The sequence below is a fragment of the Tachyglossus aculeatus genome, chromosome X2, assembly GCF_015852505.1.
Source record: "Tachyglossus aculeatus isolate mTacAcu1 chromosome X2, mTacAcu1.pri, whole genome shotgun sequence".
Lineage (NCBI taxonomy): Eukaryota > Metazoa > Chordata > Mammalia > Monotremata > Tachyglossidae > Tachyglossus > Tachyglossus aculeatus.
In genome coordinates this window covers 18813474-18822451 of record NC_052100.1, presented here as the reverse complement: position 1 = coordinate 18822451, position 8978 = coordinate 18813474, and the positions used below count along the sequence as shown (strand labels likewise).

At 46.0% G+C, this 8978-nt stretch overlaps 1 long non-coding RNA gene across 1 annotated transcript; it reads right to left on the bottom strand.

Annotated features, from left to right (window-relative positions):
* Positions 1 to 204: 204 nt before the first annotated feature.
* Positions 205 to 6939, bottom strand: LOC119949113. Its single transcript, XR_005457170.1, has 3 exons — positions 6901 to 6939; positions 5960 to 6155; positions 205 to 336 (listed from the first exon to the last, which is right to left on the bottom strand). It is a non-coding gene; the product is annotated as an uncharacterized LOC119949113 (long non-coding RNA).
* Between the last annotated feature and the right edge of the window lie 2039 nt (positions 6940 to 8978).

Here is an 8978-nt window from a genome sequence, read left to right as displayed (position 1 = left end):
GCCTATTATGTGAAAAGTACTTGCTCAATGAATGTTAGCTATAAATAAATTAGAAAATAATATTTACCTTATCTGTACATAAGGTAAAGTAAAAATACCATTGATGATGATGATGATAATGATGATGATGATGATATAGTAGGTTGCATTAGAATTGGAGAAAGTTAGTAAGGAATCTTGTTACAAATATATGTACTTCTTTTTTTATTTGTATGTTTCTTTGTATAGTTACGTTAAATCATTTGTTAACAGCTTCATCCTGGTGTATTTGTAGTGTTTTCTGTTTATCCTTGTTCATCATTGGGCTGTTTTCCTCTCCTGGTAGATCGTAAGCTCCTTACAGGAAGAGAACATATATCTTATTATTATTAAAATCCCTCAAGCACTTAATACAGTATCTAGTCCTCAGTAATTACTCAATAAAAATGACTGATTGATTGATTGAAGGTTCTGACCTTGAAGAACCTTGAAATGGGGCTATGGATGATGACAGCATATCAGTCAATCAATCATATTTCTTGAGAATTTATTGTGTGCAGAATACTGTGCTAAATGCTTGGGAGGGTACACTACAACAGAGTTGTTAATAATAATGATGGTATTTGTTAAGTGCTTACTATGTGCTAAGCACTGTTCTAAGCACTGGGATAGATACAAGGTTATCAGGTTGTCCCACATGGGGCTCACAGTCTTAATCCCCGTTTTACAGATGAGGTAACTGAGGCTCAGAGAAGTTACGTGACTTGCCCAAAGTCACACAGCTGACAGGTGGCACAGCCAGGATTAGAACCCACGATCCCTGACTCCCAAGCCCATGCTCTTTCCACTAAGCCATGCTGGTAGGCATGTTTCCTGCCCACAAGGAGCTCACAGTCTAGAAGGGGAGGCAGTTATTCAAATAATGATAATAATACTTATTAAGCACTTACTGTGTGTTTGCTTGTTTATGGTATGTTAAGCACTTACTATGTGCCAGGCACTGTACTAAGCACTGGGGTAAATACAAGCTAATCAGGGTGAACACAGTCCATGTTCCACATGGGCTCACAGTCAAAATCGCTATTTTACAGATGAGAGAACTGAGGCAGAGAGGTGAAGTGACTTCCTCAAGATCACACAGGATACAAGTGGCGAAGTGGGGATTAGAACCCAGGCCCTTCTGACTTCCAGGCCTGTGCTCTATCCACTAGGTCACACTGCTTCGCTAAGCGGGGTGGAGTTGGGAGTGGTGGTCAGATCCTTTCCACTTTGGCAGTTCAGGATCAGGATGGGGTGAATATGAGGCCTTGTAGGCGGATGAGGAGTTTGGTGACAATTTTTTTGCTTCCACCAATGGCAGCAGAGATTAGGGAAGAATGGAATGGGCAATTTAAGACAGCTCAAGACCTCTCAGCTCCTTCCTTTCAGACATTCCAACTCATCTGTGTTGCGTCTGCCCTAGGACCCTGGCCGAGGCCGGCGAATCAGTGTTGTGGAAGTCGTGGAGATGTGAACTGGTTTCCTTAAGGGAACCCTTGAGCACTGGAGGAGGGGCTTATAAATCCTGGGATAAGCCAACAATTAGTGCACAACATATCCAGATTTTACAGTATAATCAGAACCCAGGGGGGATACCTGTATGAAGAGCTAGAGTAGAAACAAGTTAATCAGGTTGGAAACAGTCCCTGTCCCACATGGGGCTCACAGTCTAACTAGAAGGAAGTACGATTTAATCCCCATTTTGCAGATGAGGTAATTAAGGCACAGAGAAGTGACTTGCCCAAGGTCACACAGTAGACAAATGGCAGAGCCTGGATTAGAAAACAGGTCCTCTGACTCCCAGGCCAGTGCTCATTCTACTACGCTATGCTGCTTATGGATATCAATCAATCGAACAATGGTAATTATTAACCTCGTAGTATGTACAAGGGAGAGTACAATACAACAGAATTAGCAAATATGTTCTCTGCCCATAACAAGCTTACATGTACATAAGTGCTGTGGGACTGAGGGTGTGGGGGAATAGCAAGTACCTGAGGGGTACGAATCCAAGAGTGAGGGTGAAGCAGAAGAGAGAGGGAGTAGGGGAAATGAGGGCTGAGTCAGGGAAGGCCTCTTTTAGGACTGTGAGCCCACTGTTGGGTAGGGACTGTCTCTATGTGTTGCCAACTTGTACTTCCCAAGCGCTTAGTACAGTGCTCTGCACACAGTAAGCACTCAATAAATACGATTGATTGATTGACATGTGATTTTAATAGTGCTTTGAGGGTGGAAAGAGTGAAGGTCTGTTAGATAAGAAGGGGGAGGAAGTTCCAGGCCAGAGGCAGGACATGAGCGAGCGGTTGGCAGCAAAACAGATGAGATCAAGATACAGCGGGTAGGTTGGCATTAGAAGAGCAAAGTGTGTGGGCTGGGTAGTAGCCGGAAATCAGCGAGGTAAGATAGGAGGGGGTAAGGTGATTGAATGCTTTAAAGCCAATGGAAAGGAGTTTCTATTTCATGGGCTTGGTTATTGTTGCCCTCCTCAGGCTTGGGCTCCTTGGAAGAGCTAAGCCCCGGGCTGCTTCTAACACAGAGCCCCACACAAAGAGCCTCTAGTGCCACAGTGGGTTTTCCCCACTATTCCTTCCCCTCCCTGGCTCCATACCAAGGTCTGGGTTGAGCTCCGCAGTGTGGGGAGGGAGATTCCAGCCATGTTGTCATCCCCACGGTTGAAGGTGGTCCCCCAGTGCACAGCGGGAGCTCTAACCTGCTGACTCCACCCCTCCCCTCCCCACCCCCTCTCACCCGCAGGCCTGAGCCACTTTGGAGTGCCTCTGTGGTGTGAGGCAGGGGACTCCATGCCCATGTGCAGCGCCTCCCACCCCCTACCCTTCCTGGGGCCCGGCTCTGCTGTCTGCCCCCTTCACACACACACACACACACACACACACACACAAACCCCACCCCGCCCCCGACACACCAACAACGAGGGTGTTGTGAGTCCACTGTTGGGTAGGGACTGTCTCTATATGCTGCCAACTTGTACTTCCCAAGCGCTTAGTACAGTGCTCTGCACACAGTAAGCGCTCAATAAATACGATTGATTGATTGATTGATTGATTGTGGCGGATCCTGCAGACCCAGTCCTGAAGTGCAGCCCGCAACAGCTCCTAAAGTCCCTGCCACTGCAGGATACCTTCCAACCCCCACCCTACTGCATCTTGGGATTGACCCTAGTGCCCCCTGCTTCCCCAATACCTTGGTATTTGGGGGGTGCTCCCTGCCTCCCCCCACCAGGCCATATGACTCCTAGATGGCAGATAAGGCTACAAGATGGAGATCAATGGACAGTTGCAGGAGGGACTAAGAGTGTGAACGGGGACCACTGAGACAGAGGGATACCCATTTCTTGCTCACCTGTCAACAAGAAGCCATGGAACCCGATAGACAGTGAGAGGACTAATGAGGGTTCGCTCCCATGGGAGCACCCTCGGGAGGGCCAAGGGGGGCTGACTGTGTCAGCCAGGGGCGGCCTGGTGCAAAGGGAAAGATATGTTAAAACCCCGGCCCATGTAAGTGGTCTGTGCTCAATAAGTGGATCTCTCAGTGCCTGGACCAGCAGTCATGAGCTGAGCCCTCCCGGGAGCCCTGCTGTGACCATTGCTGGGGAAGGGGTAAAAGGAGAAAGGATAAATATCCCGAGAAGAGGAACGGTTGATGGAAGAAAAGAAAAAGATAGCAGAAAGAAAAGAAAAGGGAGGAAGGTACTCAGAAAAAGGCTGCTGATCATAAAAAAAAAGGCAAGAAGAAGTCAGAACCCTAGTTGGAACTGGTGATTTCCAAGCCCTGCTCCACAGAGGAAGACTGAGACCCATCCAGAAAAGCTGTGAGAGCCATCTTCAAAGGCCCCACCTCCCCCCATGCCCCTTCACTGCAACTTCTCCTTGGACCCCAACAACTGCTCCTTCTCAATCTCTCTCTCTCTCTCTCTCTCTCTCTGAATATTATATTATGTGAATGATCATATTATTCTTAGACTTCTGAAGCAGCCTCTCCCTGCTCCCACTCTGCCTGCCGCCAGACCTGGGTGCACAGTAGGGAATACAGAGAAGGTGTAGATTCCCTGGTGACAAAGGTCCATTTGCAGGGCAATAGCTTCCTGCTTGCACATCAGTTCAGCTGCCTGTTTGTTCCTGAACCTTTGCTCTCAGAGACCCAGAGACTTGCATTCAATTCAGTGTTTGATCAACAGAATCATCAGATTAAGCAGTTACATCTCCTCTGATGCTTAACTTCTCTGACCTCACCATGTCCCCTCAATCCCCCAGCTCAAATCAGCCCATGTCTGGCCTTCCCTCCCAACTCCACCTTTCTAGCCAAACTCTGCTCACCCCTTGTACTGTCCTTTCCCACTTCCCCTGCCCCAGAACCCAGTCCTCTGACTCCCTCTTTCAACTAGACCATGCTGCTTCTCTCACACTGCTTCTTCTTCTGCCCCTGTCCCCCTTCCCCTCCCCCTCCCCAGACCCTGAACCCCACCAGCTCCCTCCCACCCAACCCTTCCTCACCCCTTAGGCCATCCCCCACACCCACCCCCGTTCCTCCCAATCAGCTTCATCCAGCTACTCCAGTCCACACTTCACTCTGCTGCCGGAATCATTTTTATACAAAACCATTTAGTCCATGCTCCCCCACTCCTCAAGAACCTCCAGTGGTTGCCTGGTCATTTCTGCATCTGTATCATTGACTTTAAAGTATTCAATCACATTTCCCCTTCCTACCTTTCCTCCTTGATTTCCTACTACAACCCAGTTAGTGCACTTGATTCCTTTAATGCTAACTTACTCACTGTACCTCAATTTTGCCTATCTCATCACTGACCATTTGCCCACATCTTCCCTCTGGGCTGGAATTTGCTCCTCCTTTGCATCCAACCTACATCACTCTCTCCACCTTCCTGGCCTCATTAAAAGCACATCTCCTCCAAGAGGCTTTCTCTGAATAAGCCTTCACTTTCCCTATTCCCTCTCCCTTCTGCATCACCTAAGTGCTTAGATCTGTGCTCTTTAAACGCTTGATATTCACCCTACCCTCAGCCCCACAGCACTTATGTACACATCTGTAATTTATTCATTTATTTTAATGTCTGTTCCCTCCTCTAGACTGTGAGCGCCTTGTGGACAGAGAACATACCTACCATCTCTGTTGTACTGTATTCTCCCAAGCAATTATTGCAATGCCCAGGACACAGAAAAAGCTCAATAAATACCTGCCACTTGTCAGCTGTGTGACTTTGGGCAAGTCACTTCACTTCTCTATGCATAAATGAACACATCTGTATTACGGGGATTAAGACTGTGCACCCCACATGGAACAACTGATTACCTTGTATCTTCCCTAATACTTAGAACAGTGCTTGGCACATAGTAGGTGCTTAACAAATACCATCAACATCATCATCATCATTGAGTGAATGATCAATTGGTACGTCCAGGTTACAAAACTATATAGAAAGCTGAGCATCACAACAGCCTTGTAGCCCTTCACAGTGACATGGAGATTGATGCCCCATTATGGTCACACGCTCTCTTGCAGTATACTGAAGGCCTTGTCTTTTTGTTTCTATTTTTTCCCTCCTACTTAGACTTCTCCTTCTTACTTAGACTTCTCCCTCCTATTTAGACTGGGGGTCCCAAGTGGGACAAGGAAAATGTCCAACATGATGACTTTTATCTACCCCAGCACTTAGAACAGTGCTTGACACATAGAGAGCACTTAACAAATACCATTAAAATTTTTTCTACCTCTGTATATAGCTGTGCAGCATTGGATAGTGTACTGCTTAGGTAACGGAGTTGAGTGTGAAAATGTTTGGTTGCATGTAGGATTCCTGAATGTAGGTAGGTACGCAGTTTCTGTTTTCATAATTCTTACTGCCAGTTCAAAGCAATTCAAAATCACTTCTCTGACAGATAGGGGACTTTCAACTCTGACTTACCCGATAGTACTGTCATGTATTTGTATACGAATGTTGAAGACCAAATGGAATCAAGTTGGTGTCAAGCAGAGAAGTTGATGCTCACAGCTCTCCTGAGTTTTTTAAAGACTCTAAACAATTGGATGAAAATTGGGATTTGAAGGGCTGGTCCCTCCCATCTTGAGATAGCCAGGCTCTACTGGAGGAGTTTAACCACCTGAAATTGCAAGTTACTGGATGTTATTATGCCACTGCAAATATTATACCACCTACTCCCCAATTGCCACTCAGTGGGGCCTTCAAGATTCTGTGGTACCCAGAGAAGTACCAGCAAGACAGAGGTGAAAAGAACATACCAGGAACCTGCTGTAGGCTTTTTTGGCAATGGGAAAATAGTCTGCACCCTACCTACTAAGTGCCCTCTTTCTGCATTCAGGCTGGGAGTACAAAGCACTGAGCCTAGAGAATGGGATGTCAGCTAGCTCCAGTTCGGCCATGGAACTTGCTGCAACATAAGGCTATTATAGCCCCATGAAAGAGACCTTTTATACCCACGGGATAATAGTTCTCAATTAAGATTTTAGTTAATTAAGAATTCAGTTACCTTTTCTATAATAATTAAAGGGGATGTGGGAAAAGAAGCACTTTCTCTGGTAATTAAATTACACTGCAAGAACTAATGAATGACTTTCATTAGCAAGTCAGTAATACAGGGAAGGGTGGCTGCTGCCTCTACTTAGCCTGGAACTCAGGAACATGCAGTCTGATACATGGGGGCAAGGAAATCAATCAGGCAGTTCAATACTAGGATTCACTGAACACTGCCTGTCTGCAGAGCACTGTACTAAGCACTTGGGAGAGCCCCTGACTCTTGGGAGACTCTTCCCACTGGACTGCCGAGCCAAACTCAAGAGAGCCCCTGACCCCTAACCATCCAGACACCCAGGGCCCCCATTTCTGACCTGCCCCATGCCTGCCTGGCCATGAGGGATTTAAGGAGCAGCAGCAGTGTGTAGCCTCTAAAAACTTCAGAACTTTGGGATGCTTTGATTGTGACTGTCCTCTCAATGGCTAGGCTGGAAACAAACACCCTTAGGCTTCTAGAACTCCCCTTCACCACCAGATCTGTTGGACTCTGAACTTCATTATTCACATCACTTTATATTTTTATTATTTCATCTTTCCCACTTGTGTCGGTCACCAAACCCTTCACTGCCACATTCTTAGATTGTGAGCCCCTGTAGGGCCAGGGACCACGTTGAACACACAACTGTGTACTTTTTTCCCAGTGCTTAGTTCAATACTCTGCACCTAGTAAGTACTTAATAGATACTATTCCTAGTAATGAATCAATGTTATTTATTGAACACCTACTGTGCACCGAGCATTGTACTAAGAGCTTGGAAGAGTATAATACAACAGAGTTAGTAGACACATTCCCGGCCGACAATGAACTTACAGTTTAATGGCAGAGACACCTAAATAAATTACTGTAGGGGAGGTAAGAGAGTATATAAGATAGGTACATAAGTGCTATGGGTTTTGTGGTAACAAGTGCTTGGGTGGCAAGGAAGAACTGAAGTGGCAGTTGGTGGTTATTAGGTGGAGACTCAATTAATCAATCGATGATATTGATTATGTATACTTATCATTATTACTATTATTATTGCATTTGCTAAACATTTCCTAGGTGTCAAGCTCTGTCCTAAGCCCTGAGTGGATACAAGTTAAGCAGGTCAGACATAGTCTCTGTTCCACATGGGGCTCACAGTCTAAGTAAGAGGAAGTAGGATTTGATCACCATTTTACAGATGAAGAACAAGCATGGAGAAGTTAAGTGACTTGTCCAAAATCACATTTATTTTATTTGTACATATTTATTCTATTTATTTTATTTTGTTAATGTTTTGTTTTGTTCTCTGTCTCCCCCTTCTAGACTGTGAGCCCACTGTTGGGTAGGGACCGTCTCTATATGTTGCCAACTTGTACTTCCCAAGCGCTTACTACGGTGCTCTGCACACAGTAAGCGCTCAATAAATACGATTGAATGAATGAATGAATGGTAGAGCCTGGTCCTCTGACTCCCAGAACTGAGCTCTTTCCACTAGGGCACAGTGCACTGCACTGTTGAAGCCATGGGAGCAAATGAGTTATCCAAGGGAGTAGGTGAAGCAGGAGAATAGAAGGGGATACAGAACTGAGTCTCGAGAGACTTCCACAATTGGGTGGTGAGAGGCAGAGGAGGAACCCATGAAAGGGACTTGAGAATGAGCTGCCAGAAAGAGAGAAGGAGCACCAGGAGAGGGTTGTGTCAGTGAACCCAAGGTTGGATAATGTTTCCAGGAGAAGGGAGTGGTCCCCCTCGTCCCCCTCTCTCTCCCCCTCGCCCCCCTCTCTCTCCCCCTCGTCCCCCTCTCCATCCCCCCATCTTACCTCCTTCCCTTCCCCACAGCACCTGTATATATGTATATATGTTTGTACATATTTATTACTCTATTTATTTATTTATTTTACTTGTACATATCTATTCTATTTATTTTATTTTGTTAGTATGTTTGGTTTTGTTCTCTGTCTCCCCTTTCTAGACTGTGAGCCCACTGTTGGGTAGGGACTGTCTCTATATGTTGCCAACTTGTACTTCCCAAACGCTTAGTACAGTGCTCTGCACACAGTAAGCGCTCAATAAATATGATTGATTGATTGATTGATTGATTGACAGTGTTCAAGGCAGCTGAGAGGTTGAGGAAGATCTGGTGGGAATACAGCCCACTGGATTTGGCAAGAAGTAGACAATTGATGACCTTTGAGAGGGCATATTCAGTGGAGTGAAGAGGGCAAAAGCCAGATTGGAAAGGGTCAAAGAGAGAATTGGAGGAGAGGAAGTGGAGGCAGTGTGTGTAGAGAACTCACCCAAGGAGTTTGGAGAGGAATGGTAGGAGGGAGATGGGGAGATAACTGGAGGGAGCTATGGGGTTGAGGGAGGTTTTTTTTAGGATAGGGGAGATATGAGCACATTTGAAAGCCGTGAGGAAGAAGCCAT